General features: G+C 39.7%; 1 long non-coding RNA gene across 1 annotated transcript; it reads left to right on the top strand.

The window, feature by feature from the left end:
* Positions 1-1,084: 1,084 nt before the first annotated feature.
* Positions 1,085-26,092, top strand: LOC140625727 (uncharacterized). The gene is made up of 3 exons (XR_012025059.1): positions 1,085-1,164; positions 6,047-6,238; positions 25,991-26,092. It is a non-coding gene; the product is annotated as an uncharacterized lncRNA (long non-coding RNA).

Genomic DNA, 26,092 nt, shown 5'->3' with positions numbered 1-26,092 from the left:
GAGGGAAGGGCGAGGCCTAGGCCCAGGCACCTGCACCATGTCCCACCGCCCAGGTACTGAAGGGAACTCCAATTCCAGGGCTATTGAGAGACAAAGCCAGAGGTGGCGCGAGCTGGCCCGACCAGGACCGCGACACCATGATGGTCTCACACCAGGAGAGAAGACAGGGGTTCTGGGTCAACCTGCTTTCCTTTCAGCACAAACCTCCCCTGCCTTTCACTGGGTTTTCAACTGGAAGCCTTTGTACCCAGAGTCACCGACAGAGAACCAGCTTCTGCGGTGGGCCGCTCACTTGAGCGGAAAGACTATGAGGGTTCAGTTTCCCCCACCTCGGAGCTTCCCCAGCTCTTTAAGCCCCATTACGTTTTAATTTAATTGTCGCCACTTTGTGCTGGAATTGTGTTTTATGAGCACATTACCAGACGTTGAAGGCTTGTAAAACAGAGGCTTTTGAAATAAAAATAAAAGGATACTCGCGTCCAATAGTATTGCCAAAATGGGAAATAAGGGCCAGTTGGTAGCACTGTGCATGCTGATGAGATTCTGAGGAGGACTGGTGTTTATCCAGGTCTAAATTTGCATCTGGAGGCTAAGATGGGGCCCCGGGGGAAGGGACCAACTGGCCTGGTCCCAGCCCTGTGGGGATGTGGAGTGATTCTGGAAACCAACCTTGACAGATGCAGCTGAGTATGTATGACCTTCTCGAAGTTACCTGTGTGATTTTTTTTTAAAGATTTTATTTATTTATTCATGACACACACAGAGAGGCAGAGACACAGGCAGAGGGAGAAGCAGGCTCCATGCAGGGAGCCCGATGTGGGACTTGATCCCAGGACCCCGGGGTCACGACCTGAGCCAAAGGCAGATGCTGGAGACCCGGGTGCCCCGTTGGCATAACTGTCTGGGCTGTTTCTTTCTTTTTTCTTTTTTTTAATAATAAATTTATTTTTTATTGGTGTTCAATTTGCCAACATACAGAATAACACCCAGTGCTCACCCCATCAAGTGCCCCCTCAGTACCCGCCACCCAGTCACCCCCACCCCCCGCCCTCCTCCCCTTCCTTCCACCACCCCCAGTTCCTTTCCCAGAGTTAGGAGGCTTTACGTCCAGGCTGTTTCATGAAAACCTGCTCCGCGCAGAGCTAGGATGCAGAGACGCTGAAGGTGATGGGGATGCCCCAGGGACTACAGTCTGGGAAAGGGGAGAGACTGGAGGGCAAATGGCGCGCAGGAGGGAGGGGGACGGATGTGCAGGAGGAACACTGAGCACGGGTGGGGGCGAGGGCACAGCACCGGGGCTGCAGCAAAGGCGGGGGGGGGGGGGGGGGGCGGGGCAGCGTTCCTGCGCGGGGCTGTCTGTCGCAGTCCCTGGTCCACCCCCCACCCCGGGGCTCCGCGGCTTCCCAGGGTTCGCTGTGCGCACACACTCCAGGCCGGCACCTGGGCCAGCAGCCTGCCCGGTGGGGGACTGAGAGGGGAGGAGAAGGGGAGGAGAAGAGGGGGAGAGAGGAGGAGAAGGGGGGAGAGAGGAGGAGAATGGGGAGAGGGGAGGAAGGAGAACAGGAGGAGAGGAGGGGGAGAGGGGAGGAAGGAAAACAGGAGGAGAGGAGGGGGAGAGGGGAGGAGGGGGAGGAGAGGAGAGGGGAGGGGGATGAGGGGAGGGGGGGACAGGGGAGGGGAGAGGGGACAAGGGTGAGAGGGGGAGAGGAGGAAGGGGGGAGGGGGCACAGGAGAGGGGGAGGAAGGGGAGAGAGGACAAGGGGGGAGGGGAGGAAGGGGAGGGGAGGAGAGGGAGGAAGGGGGAGGAGAGAGGAGGAGGGGAGGGGGAGGGGGAGAACCAGCCTGCTGCGAGACACCCCCCCCCCGCCCCTCCCCGCTGCAGAGAGAGCCAAAGGTGGCTGATGGAGGCTGAGCCCCCAAACCACCTGGCGAGGGGCTCAGTAGCGGGCGAGGAAGGGTCCCCAGGCTGCGGGGCAGGGAGCAGAGCAGCTGCTTGCAGGGCCGCGAACGGGAGAGCCTGGGGTGTCACCTGCTCCGCCGCCCAGCTCCCCGGGGGCCACGGAAACGGGCTTTAAGGGCGGGGGAGCAGGGCCCATCCCGGCCGCTGGTGCAGGGCCCTGGGGCTCGCCCTCGACCACACTCCACGGGGAGGAGGTCGCAGGGCTCTTGTCTCCTGGAGGCCAGAAAAACTGAGAAGTGAACGTTTTTAAAGGGAAAGTGAGAACAGAAAAGGAGAGCTCTCTGCAGGGAGCCGGGCCCCGGGTGGCCTCCGGGGGCTGTTATGGGCGGTCTTTGATAGGAAACAGACCAGGGAACTCGGTAAGTTCCTTGTCAGTATCAGCGAGGATTGTAAATGTCTGGGCATATCCTGCCTATATTTAGAACCAACAGGATGTTCTTTTAAAACTCATGAAAATAAGCAAGGAGTTCCCCTCCCTCTGGTTAATTTGTCCTCCATAAGGGTTCTCCACCTCTGGGGCTCACGTGACCCGGCCTACTTAGCCCCCTACCTGTCTCTCCCTCCCCAGCCTTGCCTGCTCTTATCAATGAGACCATGTGGAATTGGGGAAAGGATAGGATGGACCTGGTTTACCCACCTCCCAGTGGGAAGGTGACAAGCAGATGGAGTCTCTTAGAAAAGGATATTGCCACTTAATGGCTGGAATTTGAGGGTTCACCAGGTTGTGGATTTACCGACTACAGGAGCCCTGTGAGAAGCCTCCCCAAGAAGATGATGAGGCTGTAACACAACCAAAAGTGTTTATTTGGGGTCTCGAGGTTGCCAATCAGGACACGCAGGGTTGACCCAAGTTGAAAGTGTGCTCCAAACTGCAAGCCCTGGAGTTCAGGCTTATAAAGGCCAAACCCTAGAAGACCTCATTTGTTCTGTAAGGACTAGGGTTGGTGGTGACAGAGTTAAACCATCTAACACCTGATTGGCCCTTCAGCTAACAGAAGTTACATTATCTCTATTCCAGTTCAAAGTAGAAGGATATGTTCTAGGAGGCCTTTGAGCTGCAATGAACAAGCCATAATTGACAAAAGTCAAAGGGTCATTGTGTTCCTAGAATTTAAAACAGGCGTCAGTGCCTGGTCCCTGCTTCAATATCCTCCTGACCCTGTTTTGAATGGACCCTCTTAGAAATACTCCCTTTAGCCTCTTCTTTCACAGAAGGTTACAGATGAGATGCAGACTCTTCCCTTTAGAGTAGAGATGGTTTGAAAACGCAGAAGTTGCATAGTTTACCAAGCTGACAAGTTAATATTCTTAACCTCATTGGGTCATGAGGTATAACTGTTTTATACGTTGTTGAATTCAGTTTGCTAGTACTTTGCAGAGGGTTCTTGTGTCCACGTACATAAGGGGTATAGGTCTATAATTTTCTTTTATCACGATGGCTTTCATCTGGTTTTGGTACCCAAGAAATACTGGTTTCATAGAATTCTTCTATTTTTTGGAAGAATTTGGGAAGAATGGGTATTAATTCTTCTTTAATTTCTACTTTTTTAATTTTCTACATATTTGTAAATCTTCTAAATTTTTCCCTACTATAATTTCAGCTGTGAAATAATCTGTTCCTGGGCTTTTATTTATGGGTAGTGTTTTGATTTTTACTTCAATCTCTTCACCTACTTTAGGTCTATTCAAACTATCTCTTTTGGGGATCAGTTTGGTAGTTTGTGTCACTCTAGGCCCTTTCCAATTTTGTCTAAAGTATTTAATTTGCTGGCATATAATTCATAGTATTTCTTTATATCCTTTTTTGTTTCTAAACAAAAAAAATAATAAAGTCAGTAGTAATGTTTCCTCTGTCGTTTCTCATTCTAGTAATTTCAGTTTTCTTTTTCTCTTGGTTAATTCAGCTATGATTTGACAATTTTCTTGATCTCTTCAAAGAGCCAGGTTTTGTTTTCATTGATTTTCTCTATTATTTTTAAATTCTCTTTTTCAATTTTCTATTAATTTTCAACATAATCTTTGTTATTTCCTTCCTTCTGCTTACTTTAGGTTTAGTTTGCTCCTATGTTCTAGTATCTTAAGATGGAGGATTAAGATATTGCTTAACATCTTTATTCTTTCTTAATATACATATTTACATGCATAAATTTCCTTCTCAGCACTCCTTAAGCTGCATCTCAGACGTTGTGGTATGTTGTATATTCATTTTCATCCATCTTAAAGTATTTGATGATCTCTCACTTGATTTATTTTTTTGATGTGATTTTTATTTCTACATATTTGTAAATCTTCTAAATTTTCCCCTACTATTAATTTCCAGTTTTATTCCATTATAAACAGATAGTATACTTTATATTATTTTTATGCTCTTGAATTTTATTGACATTTGTTTTATGGCCTCGGATATGATCTATCCTGGACAATGGCCCATAAATGCTTGAGAAGAAGCTATATTCTTTTTCTTATTGGATGCACTGTTCTGTCTTTGCCCCTTAGTTCTAGGTAGGTAATAATGTTCAAGTCTTCCGTTTCCTTGATGATCTTTTATCTAGATTTTCTTTCCATTGTTGAAAGTAGGGGATGGGTCTTCGACTTCTGTTGTTATTCGTTTCTCTCTTCATTCTGTCAGTTCAGGCTTCATGTGTTTTGGTGTTCTGTTATTAGATGTATATATGTTTATAATTGTGATAGATTTCTGATCCTTTGAACCTTTTATTATTATTAAAATGTCCCTCATTACCTCTGGTGACTATTTTTTTGTTGTTTTATTGTCTGTTTTGTCTGGATCATTATAGCTACTTCACCTTTATTGTGGTTGCTATGTGCATGTTGTATTTTTTCCACCCTTTCACTTTCAATTTATTTGTATATTTTAATTTTTAAAGTGTGTCTTCTGTAAACAGTATGTAGTTGGATCACAAGGAGTTTGTTTTGTTTTTTTGTTTCTTTTTTTAAATCCATTTTGGCATTATCTTTTGATTGGATTGTTTAATCTCTTCACTTTTAATGTTATTGTTGATATACTTGATTTATGCCTAGCATTTTACTTTTTTTCTATATGTATCCCATGTCATTCTTTTTACTCTATTCTTTCGTTACTGCTTACTTTTACATTAAAATATATTATTAATGTGAGTGTGTGTGTGTGTGTGTGTGTGATTGCTCTAGGGTTGACCATTTGTATATTTTTCTGAAGCAATTTCTTATTCATTCTCATCTAATTTCAGTGATTCAGAAACATTACTTTTATGTAGCTCTATTCCCTTTTTGTAGTATTAGTATTATACACATTGCATCTATTACTGTTGCAAATCCAGCAATCCAATATTAAGGAGTGCACTTGTTGTGATGAGCACTGGGTGATGTATGGAACTATTGAATCACCATATTGCACATCTAAAATTAATGTAACACTGTATAATAACTAACTGGAATTAAAATTAAAACTTTTTAAAAATCCATTATTTTAAATATTACTCTACAATATCCTTAGTCCAATACATTTTATTTCCACTTAACGCTTTTATTTTGTTATTGGAAAACATATCACATGTGTATTATATTTCTACATATCATAAGTACAATGATACATACATTATTGTTTTACTCAATTGCTTTTTAAATTAGCTAAGAGAATAAATGAGAAGAATATGTATTTCTACCCTCTTTTAATCACAGCTTGTCAGATGGGATGCTTGAAATTATATATGTGATTCAAGGGCAGGAGGTTGGGCACCCTCACACAAGTCTTTGTGCCACACTTTTTAATCACTATCTCTTTTGGCTCCTATGCATACATTTGTTACGGGAATTATTACATAGTGTCTTTGTCAGTCAAGTCTGGTAAGAGATAGATGGGACACTCAAATGTGGTATTTCAAGTGACTTTACCAAAGGGGACATTTCCAACATGTGTAAGATGTGTAGAGGCTTAGTGCCCTCTGACTAGGATACGATGGCAGCTTTACTGCCTCTAGTCCTGAAGAGGCAAGAGCACAGGCGAGTTATTTTAGTACCTCAAGTGACTCCATTGTTTTTTTTTTTTTTTCCCCCTTATTTTGGTGATTTCTTTCAACTATCCTCCAGGACTGGAGAATCCAGAAGACAGAACCTGCCCACGGACCTAAATCTTTATTCCATCCAACTACTGATCTCCAGATGACCTCAAGAAAACTATTCTCCTTTCTGCTCTGACAAATGCAAGTCATCTTGAAAAGCTCTAGACAAGGCAGGGTTGGTGAGATTTGCCCAGAGGCCATTGTGCAGGCCATGAATCAGGTACTCTGTGATGACCGATACCTTTTCTGATGAAAACTATGGAGATTGACACAGATTTTTCACATTTGCACTTAATAACCATTTCATGTATAATTTTAAGATGCTTTTGGAGGGTCATGTCCATAGACTGTAAGCTACACTCACTACTCTTCCCAATACATACACACTGCTGTCCGAGTTCAGAAAAAAAGAGAAATTGCTTTCTCTGAAAGGAGTAGTCAATTGGACTAGGCTTGAAGATGGGTTTTGAATGCAAAGACATAGAGAAAGCACAGGCAAGGACACGAGGTATGAGAAGTAGGCTGACCATGTCACAAAAACTAATAGTGAAAGGGGACACTATTAATAATTACACTCAGATGCCGATCTGGACCTTCAGTATCAAACACAGATCCATATTTATCCTGCACAGAAGCAGTTTTGGGTGTTGGAGCTTGTTTATATGGTAGAGTGTGAGAGAGAACAGCATCCTCTCTATTGAGAAATATCCTTGATCTGCATCGAAGGAGAAGTTGGGATTTTTTTTTTTTCTTTTAGGAAAGAAAACTTTAGGCACACCATAGAAAAATGTTCAAATTTTCTTCTTTGCTTTAACTTCTAGAAAAATGAGAACCAAAGGTGGGCCCACAGATAGTAAACCTATGGAAATACACAGATAGTAACTTTATAGGGCCATAGGCTTTGCATTTTGCATACTGATTCACTCCTGGCCTTACCTTAGATTTTCTACTCTTGTTTTTCCATTGTGCTTGTATCTTCTTGCTTATAATTTATTTTTTATAATCTGCTTTAAATCCTTTCTGGAATAAGTTAAGGCATAAATAAGTACATAAATGCGGTAGCCAGGATGGTGGGTAAATTATGGGACTAATAATAGATTTTTTACCACATTTACAAGGTTGTAACAATACCAACTATCTTGTGGATCTATCTCTCCAGTGGAGGACAAAGCAATAATTGCAAGTTATTAAGTGTCCATTGCACAAGAATGGTGTTTGGTGCTTTACTTATGTTATTTTACTTAATCCTCACAACCCCATGAGTTGGCTGTTTATTTTCCTGTCCTATAAATGAGAATACTGAGTTGAAGTATTGTTAAAGTGAAACAGTATGTAGCCTGGCCCAAAATAGCAAGATTTGAAATTGCAGTGGAGGAAGAGGATCTAAAGCTCACCTCACACCACAAATGCAACTAGATAACTATCAAATCATCTTAATACCCCAGAAAGCAACCTAAAGAACTGGCAAAACAAATTTCACAATTAAAAGGAGAGAAGAGGTTACATCAAAGAAGGTAGAAAGTGCAGAGATGTGGTTTACAGGAGAAACGAATCCTGGCTGCTGTGGATGGGAGGAAGTCGTGGTGTAGAAGGGTGTGTGAGAGAGGAACACAGAGGATTGTACAAGGAGAGAATTTCCTTGTAACCATTAAGCTTGGAAAATGAATGGGGCTGACTTTTGTGAGTTCTTGCAACCAGAAGGGCTGAAAGCTTGCTATTTTAAAGGTCAGTGGGCTTGGCAAGGATACATCCCAGAGTGCACTGTGCCACCCTGGGAGAGAAGGCATACAAACAATCTGGGAGCATACAGCATGGAAATAGCAACTTGAAGAGCCCCTGAGGCACACAGTGAGGAAATTACTGTGCCAATTCCTCCCCCCAACCCTTCAGTAGAATCACAGCCACATGTGGGAAGGAGTGCAGCACAGGCAATGGCTGCCTAACTTGCTTAAACTAAGTCCCACTCTCCTGCACTCCTAGAACTGCCATTCTCAGTCACACTTCTCTCAGGCCAGTGTGGTGGCTCATCCCCCCCAGAAACCAGCACAAACCCCTGGCCATACCAGGTCTCCAGACTAGAGAGCTGTTTGCAGGGCTTCAGTTCCCATGGTGGTGGTGTCAAGTGTCATTTCACAAGAATATCAAAGCACACGTAGTTAAAACTCATCATATTCAGGGCAGGGACCAAACACTGCCCACAGCAAATAGGGAGAACCTCTGTGGATGACTGGGCTGAGGGAAAAGCAGTCAGAACACAGTGGTGTAGTGCACACAGCACATACTGGAGGCATTCCCTGAAAAGCCAGGCCCTGGGCACTAGAGGATCTCTTCTTCATGAGGCCATTACTTTCAGGAACAGGAGGAATAACTGGCTTTTCTAACAGAGAAGAAGGCAGACATTTAGACAAAGTGAGGAGACAGAAGAATTTATCCTAAATTAAAGAATAAGATATGGCTACAGCCAAAGATCTAAGTGAAACAGATGTAAATAACACGCCTAATGAATAACTTAAAACAACGATCATATGGATGCTCATTGGGCTTGAGAAAAGAATTGAAGACATCAGTAAGACCATTACTACAAGTACAAAAGAGTTTAAAAAGAATCAAAGGGATGAAGAATGTAACAAACAAGATTAGAAACATGCTTGATGCAATGAAAGCAAACTAGAAAAGGAGAGGAATGAATTAATGACCTAGAAGACAAAGTGATGGAAAGCAATGAAACTGAACAAAAGAAAGATTATGCAAATGAGATTAGACTTAGGGAACTCAGTGACTCCATCAAATATAATAATACTTGTATTATAAGAGTCCCATGAGAAGAAGAGAGAGAAAAGGGAGCAGAAAATTTATTGGAAGAAATAATCCTTAAAAATTCCCTAATCTGGAGCAGGAAACAGACATTCAGATCCAGGAGGCACAAAAAACTCCCATCAAAATAAACAAAGGCCAGCCCACACCAAGATATATATATATTTTATGATAGTCACGCAGAGAGAGAGAGAGAGGCAGAGACATAGGCAGAGGGAGAAGCAGGCTCCATACACCGGGAGCCTGACGTGGGATTCGATCCTGGGCCAAAGGCAGGCGCTAAGCCGCTGCGCCACCCAGGGATCCCCACACCAAGATATATTATAATTAAATTTGTAATATATAGTGATAAAGAAAAGAATCTTAAAAGCAGCAAGAAAAAAGATGTTATTAACTTACCAAAGAAAACCCACAAGATAGCAGAATATTTTTCAACAAAAACTTGGTAAGTCACAAGACAGTGGCATGATATATTCAAAGTGGTGAATGGAAAAATCTGCAGCCAAGAATACTCTGTCCAGCAAGGCTATCATTAAGAATAGAAGAGAAAAATAGTTTCCCAGACAAACAAAAATTAAAGGAGTTTGTGACCATTAAACCAGCCCTGCAAAAATATTAAAAGGGACTCTTTCAGTTGAAAGGAGAGATCAAAAGTGACAGTATAAGGCATGAAACACAAAAGCAATAAAAATGAATATTTCTGTAAAAAGTCTGTCAAGGAACTCACCAAAAAAGGCTATAAAATTTATAGCTTATACCTAAAACATGGGGAGGAGCGGAGTAAAGAACGGGCCCAAACTTAAATGACCATCAACTTAATATAGCCTGCTACTTACAAAAGAGGTTATATACTAACCTAATGGTTATCATATATTAAAACCATTAATAAACATGCAAAGGATAATGAGAAAGAAATCTAAATATATCACTAAAGAAAATCAACAAAACATAAGAAAGAAAGAAAGAAAGAAAGAAAGAAAGAAAGAAAAGAAAGAAAAGAAAGAATCAAAGAACATCACCAGGAAAAACACAAAACAAATAATAACATGGGAATAAATACATTTCTATCAGTAATAACTGTGAAAGTAAATGAACTAAATGCTCCAAACAAAAGACAGAGTGTCAGAATGTATTAAAAAAAGAATAAGACCCATCCATATATATGCTGCCTACAAGAGACTCATTTTAGACCTAAAGATACCTACAGATGGAAAGTGAAGGGATGGAGAAATATTCATTATGAAAATGGGTGTTAAAAGAAAGCCAGAGTAGCACTATTTACATTGGAAAATCTAGATTTTTAAAAAGTAACAAGAGATAAAGAAGGGAACTATATAATAATAAATAAGATAATCCAACAAGAACATATAATAATTGCAAATATTTATGAACCTAGCAAGGAAGCATCCAAATATATAAAACAATAACAAACATAAAGGAACTCACTGATAACAATATGATAATATTTGGGGACTGTAACACCATTCTTACATCAATGGATAAATTATCTAAACAGAAAATAAAGAAGGAAACAATGGCTTTAAGTGACGTACTGGACCAGTTGGACCTTAGGGATGTATTCAGAATTTTCTATCCTAAAATAGCAAAATACACATTCTTTTCAAGTGTACATGGAACATTCTCCAGAATAGATCACATATCAGGCCACAAACACAGGCCACTACAAATACAAGAATATTGAAGTCCTACTATGCACTTTTTCTTTTTTTTTTTTTAATTTATTTTTTATTGGTGTTCAATTTACTAACATACAGAATAACCCCCAGTGCCCGTCACCCATTCACTCCCACCCCCCGCCCTCCTCCCCTTCTACCACCCTGACCACAACACTATGAAACTAGAAATCAACCACAAGGAAGTCAAATAACATCTTATTAAGCAATGAATGAGTCACCCAGAAAATAAATGAAATGAAGACACAATAGTCCAAAACTTTTGGGATGCAACGAAAGCAGTCCTAAGAGGACTGTACAACAATACAGGCCTACCTCATGAAGCAAGAAAAATCTAATACATAACCTAACCTTACACCTAAGGAAGCTAGAGAAAGAATACCGAACACCAAAATAAATTCTAAAAGGATTCAAAACCTAAATGTGAGACCTGAAACCATAAAAATTCTAGAAGAGAACATAAACATTTCTTTGACATTGGCTGTAGCAACTTCTTTCTAGAGATGTCTCCCAAGGCAAGGGAAACAAATGAAAAATAAACTGTTGGGACTTCATCAAAGTAAAAAATTTCTGCACAGCAAAGGAAACATCAACGAACTCAAAAGTAACCTGTGGAATGGAAGAAGGTATTTGCAAATGGTGTATCCAATAAAGGATTAGTATCCAAAGTATATAATGAGCTTATAAAACTTATAACGAGCTCCTAAAACTCAGACACCTGAAAAAATGATCAACATCACTGGTCATCAGGATAATGGACATCTAGACTACAATGAGATTTCATCTCGCACCTGTCATAATGGCTAAAATCAACAACACAAAAAACAGCAGGTGTTGGTGAGGATGTAAAGAAAGGGGAACTCTCTTGTACTATTGGTGGGAATGCAGTTTGGTGCAGCGAGTCTGGAAAACAGTATGGAGGGTTCTCACAGAGGTAAAAATACAGCTACCCTGCAACTCAGAAAGCTCACTACTGGGTATTTACCCAAAGAATACAAAAATACTAATTCATAGTACATGCACCCCTGTGTTTATAGCAGCATTATCTACAGTGACCAAACTATGGAAAGAATCCAAGGGTTCATAGGCTGATAAAGGTATAAAGAAGATGTGGGATATATGTATATACATATACGTAATGTGATATTACTGAGCCATAAGAAAGATGAAATCTTGCCTTTGCAACGATGCGGATGGAGCTAGAGGGTATTATGCTAAGTGAAAGAAGTCAGTCAAAGAAAGACAAAGACCATATGATTTCAGTCATATGTTGAATTTAAGACACGAATGAGTAAAGGGGATAAAGAGAGAGAGAGTCAACTACAGAGAACAAACTAATGGTTACCCGAGGGGAGACGGGTGTGGGGTGAGTTAAATAGGTGATGGGGACGTAGGAGTGCACTTGTTGCGATGAGCACCGAGTAATATATGGGAAAGTTGAATCATTGTATTGTGCACCTGAAACTAATATTAAATTGTGTTAAGTAGAATTTAAATTAAAATGTCAAAAAAAAAAAAAAAACCCAACCCCACAAACAAAGCAGCAGGCTTTGGCACCAAAGAAGCCTTGGTTCAAACCCCGCACTTCCTCTCTTCTACTTAGTAGCTTGACTATTTTAAGTTACTTGAACTTCTGTGAGACTGTTTCCCAATTCATAAAATGCACCTTATTGTCCCAATACTTTAGAGGGTTGTTGTGAAGGGTTTAGTTAAATGAACTGATTTTGAATATTTCTCTCTTCCGCAAGATTGTATCACAAAGAAGTGATGTCTTTAAGATCCGAATGAGAAATCTCATGTGTCCACCTCAGCATTCCAAAATGGCACTGGATTCCAGAACCTCAGGGATCACACCCAGGCTAGTATCCTGCAAATATATTTGGAGCACATGCTATATACCAAGAGGCCCAAAGAGAGATTTAGGGATTTGACCCAAATCCAGTTGCTTTCCTAGGGTGCTTCTCTTCGCAACATCAGAAATATATGATTTCACACGAAGAGTTTCAGAGCGAGCAGAGACCTAGGGACAGTGGAGGTTATTTCTTACTACTTCTGAGCTATTCTTTTTTTACATATAAATTTATTTTTTTATTGATGTTCAATTTGCCAACATATAGAATAACATCCAGTGCTCATCCCATCCAGTGACTTCTGGGCTATTCTGTTCTCATCGTTAGCTTCTGTAGGTCACAGCCTCCTGCCGCAGTCCAAGCTTCCTGCTCATTGCCTCACCTCTGGAAGGTATGTGTTCCCACTTCTTTCGACCTTAGGGTAAGCCTTGAGAGCTACCCATTGCCTCATTTATGTGGTTCTTTGATGAGATTGGTAACACGTCCCAGCCGCAGTACCAAGGGGAGCACCACCCATTCCGATAGGCACCCTAGTCAAGCAGAGCCTGACCTACGGGGACACTTGTACCCAAGATGAGGAGGAGGCAGCCCAGGTGCTGAGCAACACCTGAGATGGGAACAGAGGGCACCCCTAGCACACGGTCGTGTCCAGAGTGGAGCTGTCGCTGGTACTCAGGACCAGAGGAGACTGTTTATCCTGTCTCCCAATTGCTGGAAGCGGCCAAGAGCACTAGGAAGGGGATGAACATGGAAGTATGGACACAGTGATGGACTCAGCACTGAATGGGTTCTCTCACATGCCTTCCCCTGAGCAGCTGCGGTCTGCACCTCCACTCCGCACTCCACATCTATGCCTCTGGTCTCCAGGAAACTTAAGGTTGGAAAAGCCTGGTTACATTGAAGAGCTTGCAAACGGGAAGATTCAGAGATGGCAACTCCTTTAACTGCAAAGAATGGAAGTAAGTACACATGATTCAAGCAAAGACTGATCACGGGGGAGAGCTGGCCCCACATGGGTGGCCCGGTGTGGCCCACTCCGGGTGAAAGATGGCAAGGCTCTCAGGCAGCCAGGGAGGTGCAAGGAGGCACCTGGTGGGGCTAGAGGGTGGGGGGTCGGGGGCAGGGTGCCGTCCTGGCCCAGAAGAAAGGGCTCAGGCTGAGTGTCACGAGTTGGAAATTTAAACAATGAATTCAGATCTCACTTCTGCGACTTACTAGAGGCACGGAACTCACTGATTCTCCATTTCTTCACCTATAGCGTGTGGAAGCTAATTGCTCTCCACTTCCTATTGCAGAATTGTAAGGATCAACTGAGACGGTGTAGGGCGGAGTAAATTGTAAATTCTGAAGTACTGATTATCAAGTAGTGGAATCGTGCAGTGGTCTCGAGCGTAAACTTTGGAGGTAAACTGGGTTTGAATCCGGTCTACCACTGATTAACTGTAATCTTGGATGAGTTGCTTAACTGCTCTGTGCCTTGTTTTTCTGACCTTTAATATACAAATAAATAGTACTAGTATGAAAGATTTATAAGGGAAAAGCATAATATGTTTAATGACTGACTCATACTAAGTGATTTACTCTTAAATTATTGCTTCTTGCTTTTATCATCACAGTCCAGAATAGGGCAATTCCCAGTAGTTTATAGCCCCAAACCACCATGGATATAGGATCCTGCTGCTTTCCTTCTTACTACATGGGAGGCATCCTTAGATGCTGGAATTAGAAGGGCTAGTAGCTAGCACATATTCTGTGCCAAGGTCTGTATTAGGTCTTATATACGACTGTTAGTTCCTATAGCAACCCTTAGGGGTCAGGTATTACCAACATAATTTTATAAATTAAGGAACTGTGGCCAGGAGATTAAAGTGACTTTCCCAAATTGCTAGTAGACGGCAGAGCTGGCTCTGTATCATCCAGGGGCCAGTCAGGTGAATAAATAAGCATATTCTGCCAAAGATAATTTAAAATGAGAAATTGGCTAAACAAACGATGGCTGCCTTGAAAATGAAAAAGAAAGGGAAGAAGGGAGAGGGCGAGGAAGGAAGGGAGAACGGAAGGGAGAAAAGAAGGAAAGAAGGCCATAAGAAAAGAAGGAAAGTAAAAGGAATGATGTAGTATGAAGAGGAATTGCAGAAGTCCTCTTCTATCTCTAGGTCTGGGACTACAAAGATGGGGTGATTAGAACTTGGAAGTTTCCATCAGAACCACACCAAGCCTTAAAATAGATGAGCACCAGGTGTTATGCTATGTTGGCAAATCGAACTCCAATAAAAAAATAGACAAAAAAACCCCAGCATGCATTACCTGCCACACTCTTGTGACACGGTTCAGGTGTTCATTTCCCCCCAAAAGCTCTCTGGCCGCAGTGTACACGACAGGACACATGCTCACATGGAAGGCATCACGGCCTCCTCCTGCTGACTTTATCTGAGCCCTTGCTCTAGTCCAGGGCCCTCCAGATGGAGTGAGCTCCTCACACTCAGAGTTACATCTTAACAGATGTTAACGTGACATTGGTTCATTTAAATAAGTTTGAAAGGAAGAACCATGGGAATTATTTGCTGAAAGACTCTACATATTAATCAAAGATCCTGGAAGGACTCAGAGGTCCTGCAAGAAGATCTGAGGCAGCGTGGAAGACTGAATGCTGAAGACAGAAGCTTCCAACGCACCAAGCACTTAATGTGACTCCTGTCGGGAGGGAGGGAGACCCAGCACATAAAGGAACCAAGAGTTAATCTGCTACTATCCTGAAAGAATCCGAAACCCAGGAGCAGCTACTGATACAGAGAGAGGTTTTCGGAGGCTGATGGAGTAGAGGACCCCCGTTGGAAAGCAGAAGTTGCCCAACAGGTGCCACCATTAGAGCAAACAGCCAGCAGCCTCCTTTTACTGGTTCCTTCCTGAGGTAGGTGGAACAATAGAAAGACTATGACCGTTTACTCCCAGCCCTGTGCCCCCTCTTGAGCCTGGAGAAATGCTAAGGAACTTTTTCACTGAGGGCTCTGGGCAACCAAGACGAATTTTTCCTGTGTGTAGGTAGTAGAGGTCAGGGATAGATGACTTCACAGGTGCTCTGATTTGATTTCAACCCAGAGCAAAGGTCTCAAAACTACCACCTGCCGACAGTCAGATAGTAGTTAAAGCCCGCTTCCTGGCAAGATGCAGCAGAGCTAGTGTCACTGTATGTACTGGCCCGATCTTGGCCATGAATGAAACCTTTCGACAACTGAAACATATGTCCTAACAACACTTCTATGATCTATCCTCAGCATGTAGGACTGGACCATCTTTTCAAACACGGTTGTCACACTATCTTTTGGGATAGTGCCTCCTTTCCTGAGTCTCTGCAGAGAGCTGTTGTCATACCTCACCCTCTGAGTTCATCGTCGAATGGAGGTTCTGGGTCCCCAAGGCTACTCGTTACTAACAGTGTAGAGGAAAAAGGTGGTGTCTTACTAGATCCCAGTGTGTGGAGAGACAGGGAACCGGGTGACACAATCATTGTCTAGACTGAGGTCATTTATTATGACATTTGCACCATTCTTCCTTCCTGCTCCATTCACCCCCTGCAGTACAGCACTGAAAACACGCTTCTACGACTCTCAGGAAGCCCCAGCAGAACCAAGAACCTGTGAAAAGCATCTGGAGAAGGATTCTTGGGAACTTGCATTAAAGACACTATGTTTGGGTTTCTACAAGAAACTTAAAAGTTCAAAGAAACTGTCATCAAGCTCTGATATAGAAAGATAGATAGATTGATAGATAGATAGATAGATAGATAGATAGATGATAGAAAGATAGATAGATCAGAAAACTCGGGTAAAAATAATCATTATAATCATTATCAAACTTTAGGTCAGAGTTTCATATCAGTCCACACCCTAGACTGGAGGCAAAATGGACACTGAGCACTTACTTACTATGAGAGCTATATAACAAAAATAAGTCAATTCTTGGCTTAAAAATGATGTACTAATGCTTCGTGCCAGAGATGATCCTTTAAGACAAGTATACCCATTGATATTGGTAAACCTACAGGAATCAATAGATTCCTATAACCTTTCCAAGAAACAATTAGTCATGTACATCAAGAACCATGAAGATATTTATATTTTGACCCACAATTATGATATTCTTACCTTCAAGAATTATTAGAGATGCTTTTTATGATATACTTAATAGGATTACATAGAAAGAGCCTCAAGAAAAAGCCTAAAGAAAAGTGTTTACATAAATTATGGTGAATCCAAAAACCACTTAAAATGATGGTTTGTACAAATGTTTAAGGATAGAGAAAAAAATCACTGTATCATATTAAGTCAGAATAACAGGACACTAACCTATGGAGTCAGAGAGCTCGCAACTGCCAACATATATGTTGTATAGGAAGAAAGGTTTCATTCCTATGCACCTGGGTGTTAAGCGTAATTCTCTCTCAGTTATGAGATTATGTGGGGCTTATTTCCTTCGTTGTCCTTATGGTAATTATCACATTTTCTAAAGTATGCTTGCATTACTTGAAAGGGAGTTTACCATAAGGCATTTCTGTGAAGGATGAATAACTCCTCCCCTAAGACATGGCTTTGTCCTGTTTGGAACATTTGTGATACTCACATGGTTGGCTTTTGTGGAAAGAAGCCAACCTTCTGCACTAACTCATTCTGAACGTTTTAGAAGCTCCTGACCAGGGTTGGAGACCCTCCAAGTCTTCAGGTAGAGAAATCTGTCTCTGACTCGGCAGCCGCACCCCCCACAGGTGCCATTCCTGTTGCTTCCTCTTCCCCACACAGCCTGCGCTAGAGGAGGGGCTCTAGCCTTCCCTGATTCTGTCTTATTTGCTTTGCCTTCTTGACCAGGCCTTCATATCCTGAGGGCAACAAAAAAAAAATTAGCTTGAGTTCAAATTACCTAGATAATTTTTGACAATATTTTCTCTGGATTAATCATGTATCTTCTTCCTGCCACCAGTTTACTCCTCCCTTTTAAGTCTGTTTACATAAGCCTTCCTTATAAACCACCTACTTATCATAGGATGTATATGGAGAAATCATAAACAATAACAAAAATTGCAAACAATATAAAATGTCAAACTACACTACTGCAAATAAATTTATGCCAAAAACTATATGCACAGCCACTTAAAAGCTCCAACATATATTCATATATCCATAAGCAGATACGTTTACAAGCGTGGATATGCATATTCATTTCCATGCTTGATTCCTCTGCCATACAGACATAACAATTTGGGGACTAAGAAGATGTCTGAAGCAAAAGTTTTCATTCATATAATGAAAGTCAGTCTAGTGTGGTGGCAAAGAATTTTAGGCCCTACAATCAGAATATAAGGATTCAAATTTTGATTCTGCCATTGTTACTTTGGAAATAGTATTTAAACTCTCTGTACTTTTGAGAAGAGCCCCATTGTACTATTGCACCGCAGGCTTTTTATGAGGTAGAATTGGATTAATATCTGTAAACCATGTAGAACAGTCTCTGGCACATAGTAATCACTTAATAAATGTTTTCCATATACAGAAGTCATACAAATTGAGTTTAACATGTGGCTCAAGATGACATACTTCTTGCTCTATTAGTGAATCAGCTTGTGTCCAATTCACAAATGAAGCCATACCATGATATAAAATGAAGGTCACAGGAATGGCTGGGTGGCTCAGCAGTTGGACATCTGCCTTCAGCTCAGGGGGTAATCCTGGAGTCCCAAAATTGAGTCCCACATCAGGATCCTTGTATGGAGCCTGCTTCTCTCTCTGCCTGTGTCTCTGCCTCTCTCTGTGTGTCTCTCAGGAATAAATAAATAAAATCTTTTTAAAAATAAAACAAAATAAAGGCCACAGATGTCCAAAGGTTGCTCTAAACACTGGGGAAGAGATTTTGCTATTGATATCAGGCTAATGCCCCAACTGAACTGACCTCCTCATGAAGAAGTATTTTTATGGGGTAAAATAAGCACTCAATGATACCAGAAGATGAAAGAGTAATTTCTTTCTCTAAAGACCAAATCAGTCACTTAGAATTTGAGGAAAAAGAAAAGTCTTGCTTAATAGAAGGCCCTTAATGTTTGGACTCAGAAACTCAACAAGAAGCCAAAATACTCTGGAAACATGTAGTCTTGTTAAGTAGGCCAGGACAGATCAGAATGTCACATAAATTTCTTTTTTTTTTTTTTTTTTAGAATGTCACATAAATTTCATACTAGAAACTTTTTTTTTCAAAGATTTTATTTATTTGTTCATGAGGCACACATAGAGAGAGGCAGAGACACAGGCAGAGGGAGAAGGAGACTCCCTGAGGGGAGCCTGATGTGGGACTGGATCCCAGGACCCCGGGGATCATGACCTGAGCCCAATGCAAATGCTCAACCACTGAGCCCCCCAGGTGCCCCACCTGTTTATATGATTTGGAGGATTTTTGATTAGGTAAAGAGTTATATAAAAATTTGAAGACTTAGTCTTAATTCTCATATTCATAAAGAGGAATAAGCTAGTTACCTTACCTGTAAAAAGCATTAAGGAAGTCTGGGGTATAATAGAAAAATCCTTCTACCTTTTGCTAGGTGCACATCCAATGTCCTCCTACTAAGGTTTAAACTTTTTCTGTGAGACCTGAGTGAAAGAAGGAATAAATTGATATTTGACATTCTAAGTATAATTGCAAACATTTGCAGTAAGAATATATTAGTGAACATAATACACATAATAATTAGTGAACATAATGTATTATGTTCACTAATATATTCACTTTTCCTTGTATTGGACAAGGAAAACCAATGAGTCAGCCCTACAATTAATTCAGAATTCAAAAGGTGCAACCATGTTGTCACAAATGACAGGATTTCAATTCTTTTTTTATGGCTGAGTATATTCCATTGTATATACATACAACATCTTTGTTATCCATTTTTATCTGTTAATAGACAGCTGGCAAGCTTCCAAATCTTGACTATTGTCAATAATGCTGCAATAAACATAGGGGTGCATTTATTTTTTTCAAATTAGTGTCTTCATTTGTTTTGAGTAATACCCAATAGTGAAATGATTAAGACAGAGAAACACAAATATAATATGATTTGATTTATATATGGAACATAAAAAACACAAAACAAACAAACTCTTAAATACAGAGAATAAGCTTGTGGTTGCCATAGAGGGGAGAGGGCAGGGAGATGGATGAAATGAAGAGGAATAAGAGGTAAAAATTTCCAATTATAAAATAAGTAAATCATGGAGATGAAAACTACAGCATAAGAAATATAGTCAATAATATTGTAATAATGTTGTATAGTAACAGATAGTAACTACACTTATTATGGTGAGAACTGAGTAATGTATAAAATTGTCAAATCACTGTGTTATACACTTGAAACTAAGGTAACATGGTATGTCAATTATTCTTCGATAATAAATTTTAAAAATATATCATTGGGTTTTCATATAACATATTTCAAAACATACCAGATATACTTTCAAAGCATACATAGTATTACGTGGTAAATAGATCAAGGAGATTAGAATCAGATAGACATGAATTCAAACTTTCCCTCTGGATCCCACTTCTAGATACAATGGAGTATATGAATTGGATTTATCCTCCTTCTTTAAAAGACTATAGCAGATGCAATACGTAAAAGAATGATTTAAGGCATTGGAGAATGGTCAGTGTAAACAGTGATACTGAGACAAGGAAAACCAATGAGTCAGCCCTACAATTAATTCAGAATTCAAAAGAAAATTGCCCCATACATGGGTCCAATTAGCTCTAGACTATGAGCAGTTTTTATCTCACCTAACAAAGCTTAAAGGCAAGCACTGAAAAAATCAAGTTTCCAAGTAACGTTCCATGTTCCAGAAAAAATATCAAATATATTTAAAGAAATACAATTATCCAGGACACAATAGTATGAAATTCACAAAATCCAGCATTCAGTGATGGAATACCAGGCACAAAAACAAAATATGACCAATAATGAGAAGAAAATGAGATTAGTATAAATAGACATAGAAATTAAATATATATGGACACAGTATTAAAATAGTACATTAGAACAATAAATGCACTCCATACATTTACAAGGTAGGGGAAAGCAAAGTAATAAGGAGAAATACAGAAGGAATATTAAAAAACACAAGAGAAACACAAAGTGAACTGCATAAAACACTAGATATCCATTAGATGTGATTAACAGCAGATTAAATACCACAAAAGAAAAGAAATCAGTGAACTCAAAGACAAAGCAATTGAAACCGACCAAAGCAAAATACAAAAAAGAAAGAATGTTGAAATATTTGGCATAAGTTTGAGGATAACATCAAGTGGCTATATATATATATATATATATATATATATATATATATATAATGCATAATTAGAGTCCAGAAGAAAAGAAGTGAGTCCAGGAGGAAGAACAGGAAAAAAAGAAATAATGCCAAAATATTTTACAAATTATGTTAAAACTTGTTCACAGATTCAAGAAATTCAGTGAATTTAAATACACTCTCTCTCACACACATACACACACACACACACACAAACCTACATCCAGGAAGTAGGTAAAGCAAGGGTAAAGAAATAAATCTTAAAAGCAGCCATAGAAGAGAGAGAGAAAAAAAAGGACAAACTGTTTACAAAGAATAAAGATAGAAAATACATAAGACATTGTCAGAAACAATGCAAGCCAGAAGACAGTGGGATGCCATTTTCAAAGTACTGAAAGAAAAAAAGATCCATCAACTTAGAATTCCACACTCTTAACATTTTTTCAAAAACGAAGGTAAAGACATTTCCAACATACAGAAGCTGAAAGATTTCATTGCCAGGAGAACTTCAGTGCAGTAAATATTAAAAGAAGTTCTGTCAGAGGGAAAATGATGGCAGATGGAAATCTGGACCAACACAGGGGTCTAAATATTAAAGAAGATTGATGTGGTTAAAATAAAACATTTCTTTTGTCTCACTTTAAAGAAAAGAGAGTTAAGATAGAAGGATATACTCATAAGGTTCCTATGTCGTTACTGAGCATTAACTGACTGAGCATAACATTAACTGAGGGTGAGCTGTGGTGTGTTAAAAATATATACTATGAAACCTAAAAGAACCAGTAAGTTAAAAAAAAAAAGAAAGAAAGAAAGTTCAGTAGGAAGGAAGGAGGGATAAATAGGTAGAGCTCACGGCACTTTTAGGACAGTGGAACTAATGTGTATGATACTATAATGGGGGATACATTATACCTTTGTCAAAACCCATAGAATGTTTAACACTATGAATCCTTATGTAAACTATGGACTCTTGTGAATAATAATGGATCATTATTGGTGCAATCACCTATAAAAAACATACTGCACTAATGCAAGATGTTCTTTATAAGGGGAATTGTTGAGGTGAGGATAGTGAGGGGGTAAATGGGAATTCTTTGTACTTTCCACTTGATTTTTCTGCAAACCTAAAAAATAAAATCTATCAATTAAAAAAACAAAGTCTTGCACGTTGACACAATTTAAATGGAAGTGCTCAATAAAGGATCATTTCCCCCTCCAACCCAATGAGTCATTGATTGCTAATTTGAAACTATCGTCAAGGTTAATGATTCCTAAAAAAAAAAAAAAAAAAAAAAAAAAAAGGTTAATGATCCCTCAGGTTTTCCTCAGGAGATCTCTAGCCTAATATATTTTGAGCTTCTTATGGTTTTGATTTGATTCTGCTTTTACAGGGTCTATTCTAACCAAGCTCTTTTTTTATCCCTTACTTAATTAGTCAGTGGATAAGGAAAGCAGGTGTTCCATGTTGAAATGCCTAAAGCTGCTCTATTCCACTTAGTTGTGAACTTCCCACAGATGTGCATCCTTATGGAGCCTTGCTACACTCAGTTGTAATTGGAAAATTTAGAGACCTAGTTGACATTCAGCCACAGCAATGATGTGCTTATCAGTTGATGGTGTTAGGAAGACTCTCCCCCGCCTTTTTTTCTCATTCTGTTGCATCAACCATGTTGTAATTTTTTTGTTTTTGTTTTTAGTTTTTATTTTCATAAGATTCTGCTAATCATTTGGGTAGGTCAATGGGACAAACATTAAATACACCAGTTAAATATCATGAGTAATTCATACAATACCCTACGTTCAGTTTCTACACATGTTGAGGCACTTGATGTACATGTACAAAAATACAGATCATCCACGTTTCCTCTTTCACTTTTCCTAGAACTCTGCTTAATGGCATCAGAGATTGCTGAGACCCTTTGTGAAGCAAGGATAATGCATTTTGTAAACAGTCACAATAACTTTAAATGGATTCATGAGAACAATTTTCCATCATGCTAAACACAAAGAATCCCAGTGTGAAAAAAAAATCTTAAAAGTTGGAAAAAAAATGAAAAAGTAAGTTGGAGGTCAGCTGCTAGCCAAAATGGCTGGGAAAAAGTGACAGAGTCAGAATGTCCCCCTGCCACCCAGTCCATTTCCTTCGCCTGAGTGGGTGAGCTTCTATGTGACGAGATTCCCTGATGGAGATCAGCGCTCATTATGGCTACTTTCAGAACTGAAGGCAAATAGAAGGCGTGGAATCAGAACAGATCATGTCAAAACCTAATATCAGCCAAGCAAGAAAATGAAGAAAAATTGAGAACAAAGGAACTCTCATTATGTTGTAGTGACAAAGGGGAAAATAATGGATTCAAGTAAAAACTCAATTATCAAGGAAAGAAGGAAATACTAATTTCCCAGGATTGGAAATAACCACTTCTGGGCTAAACTTGTTTTACCTTTTTCTCTAGTGAGGTTTATTTTATTAATTTCTTCCTACTGAGGTGGAGGCTGTTCTCCTGTTTGACCTTCTTTGTTGCTATTTTCCCCTAAAACTCCTGGACACTTAATTCCACTGTCCATGTCAGTGCTAAAAATTTCCCTAGCCCAGAGCAAAGCCCCAGCTATATGATTATCTTGGAAAATACAGGAAATGAGACTTAGCACTTAGCTTCACACATTCTTTTTTTTGTTCCAACTAGAAAATTAGACATATTATTTACTGAGAAAAAAATTTCTATATGGTCATCATCCTTTAAAATTTCTTTGTTACAAATTTACATGTACCCCACAGAGCTGGACCAGAAAAAGAAATGCTCTGGGAACAGAATCAAGATTTGAACTATGAATGAAGATTCATCACCATGCAGAAAAGTTAGGGATGGGCATTTTCTGCCTGAGTGATGCCTCTGATTATTTCAAGTCCTTGGCAAGAGTAGAATCAATCACCCTACCCAATTATATCCACTAGCAAAAAAGCTATTCAAGATATCTCCTTTGTCCATATGTCAAGGTGCCTGAAGAACATTCATTAAGCAATTTTTCCTTTTATGGTTTCAAAATATTAAAAGGCAAATATCCTTGAGAAAGGGTCATTTTAAGGATTGTATTGCTAAAACTTAGGCACCTAGGTAATGATGATGAGCTGTAGAACACAACTGTGACAACTAGCCAAGAGCAAGTTACTTCAGGAGTAAAGTTCAGGAGAAAAGAACATAAGCAGGAGCTCCACAGTAATTAAAAAAGGAGAACAAATAGAGACCAGTGTGGGGTGTCCCAAAGGAACAATGTCACCCTTGTTCCTTTCACCATTTTGTTAAAAACTTACAAAGTTATTTTTCCTTCATTCATCCATCCAGCCTATGGTAAGGGGACTGTGTCTTATGTGAAATATTCTCAGTAGGAAAGACTGAATTCAAGTCTCAGAAGAGGAAGGATAGCATCAGGAGGGACACAGAAGAAAGGAAGAGGTGTAAGAAGAGTTACTAGTACGGAGAGGGACAGAAGTGCATTAAATGAATTCTATGAGCCTCTTCTGTGACTAATGAAAAATGAGCAAAAGAACTGAAGAAACATTTCACAAAACATGACACAGGAATAAATAACATTCTGAAAGAAACAACATTATTATTCGTCAGGAAAATATGAGTTAAAACTACAGTGAGATCGCACTTCATGCACTCAATAGAACAGCTAAACCTAAGAGATTGGCAATATCAAGTGTTGGTATGAGTTTGGAGCTACCGGATTTTTCATTCATTGCTAGTGGAATGTAAAATGGTGCAACAATTTGAGGAAACAGTTTGGCAGATTTTTATAAAATTAAACATGCATATTACCTAGTCATCCACTCCTGGGTGTTTATCCAATAGAAATGAAAGCATATGCTGAGAGACTTGAACATGGATGGTTTTATTTTTTTTTTATTTATTTTTTTAATGGATGGTTTTAGAAGCTGTATTAGTTTCCTATGGCTACTATAACAAATTATACAAACTTGGTGGCTTAAAACAATACAAATTTATTTTCTTATAATTCTTGAGGGAAGGAATCTAAAATCAGTTACACTGGACTAAAGTCAAAGTGTCAGCAGTGCTGGTTCCTTTTGGAGGTTTTGAGGGGAGAATCCATTTTCTTGTCTTTTCCAGCTTCTACCTTCCTCCTGAATTCCTTAGCTTGTGGCTTCTTCCTTCGTCGTCAAAGCACATCAATCCAGTCTCTGCCCTGTCTTCACATTGCCTTCCCTTTTCTAACTTTGATTTCTCCTGCCTCTTGCTTCGAGGACCATAGTAATGGCCCACCCGGATGATCGAGGATCATCTCTCCACTTCAAGATCCTTAAGCTGATTACACTTACAATATCCCTTTTGTCATATAGGGTAGCATTCATAGATTCTGGAACTAAGACATGGGCTTCCCTGGGTGGAAAGGTGGCATTATTCGGTCTACCACAAAAGCCTTATTCATAACGTCTCAAATGTCCATCAACAATGAATGGAAAAACAAAATGTGTATTCATACAATGGAATAATACTCAGCAATAAAAATAATATCTGACATATACAAAATATGGATGAATCTCATTAACATTATATTAGGTAACAGAAACCAAATACCAAAGAATTCATACCCTGTGATTTCATTTATGTGAGATTATAATAGGCAAAATGAATTTGTAGTGACAGAAATTATATAATTGGTTATATAGAGTAGAAAGTGTTGGATGTTTTTCCACACAGGCATGTAAGAGAAATTTCTGGGAGAAAGGAATTTAATTTTTAACTGGATGAGTTTGCACACATTTGTCAAAATAATTGAATTACATCTGTATCTATATATCTATACATATATACAGATGTATGTAGAAAGAGATTACATATAGCATAAATTGTATGTAAGTTATAGTTCAATTGCATTGATTAAAAAAAATAAAAGTAATTGGCTTGTCCAATTCTCCCCCATACCTTTTGTGCCTCTCACTAGTGGACTGGCTAGAGGAAACAAAGTCTTCTAGTTGACTGGTGAAACTCGGCAAGTCAAAAAGGTCTATGTTGCTGGGAAGACTACCTTATTCTGAGTTCTTGCGTACATCCTTATGCAGTTCTCATTATCCAGTTCTGATCAAGGGCTATTTTCTCCCAAGTGTCTGATGAAGGTTCAGGCGGTCAGGGGACCTGGTAGGATATTCTTTGGTGAACAAGCCAAACATAACCTCACACACCAGTATGAAATGCCACACAACTCTTCTTTACCTTTTCAAATGTTTTTTTTTTTTTTCTTTTATCTGTAGGAGATGAACCATAGAAGGTGGTGAGCAGCATACTCTGAGCATCTCTCAGAGGGTGAATGTTCTCAGCCCTTGGAGCAGATTGAGATGGGTGATGAATAAAAG

Source organism: Canis lupus, chromosome 3 (assembly GCF_048164855.1).
Source record: "Canis lupus baileyi chromosome 3, mCanLup2.hap1, whole genome shotgun sequence".
In the NCBI taxonomy this organism is placed as follows: domain Eukaryota; kingdom Metazoa; phylum Chordata; class Mammalia; order Carnivora; family Canidae; genus Canis; species Canis lupus.
The sequence above is the reverse complement of the archived record's forward strand: the minus strand, read 5'-3'. Positions and strand labels throughout refer to the sequence as shown.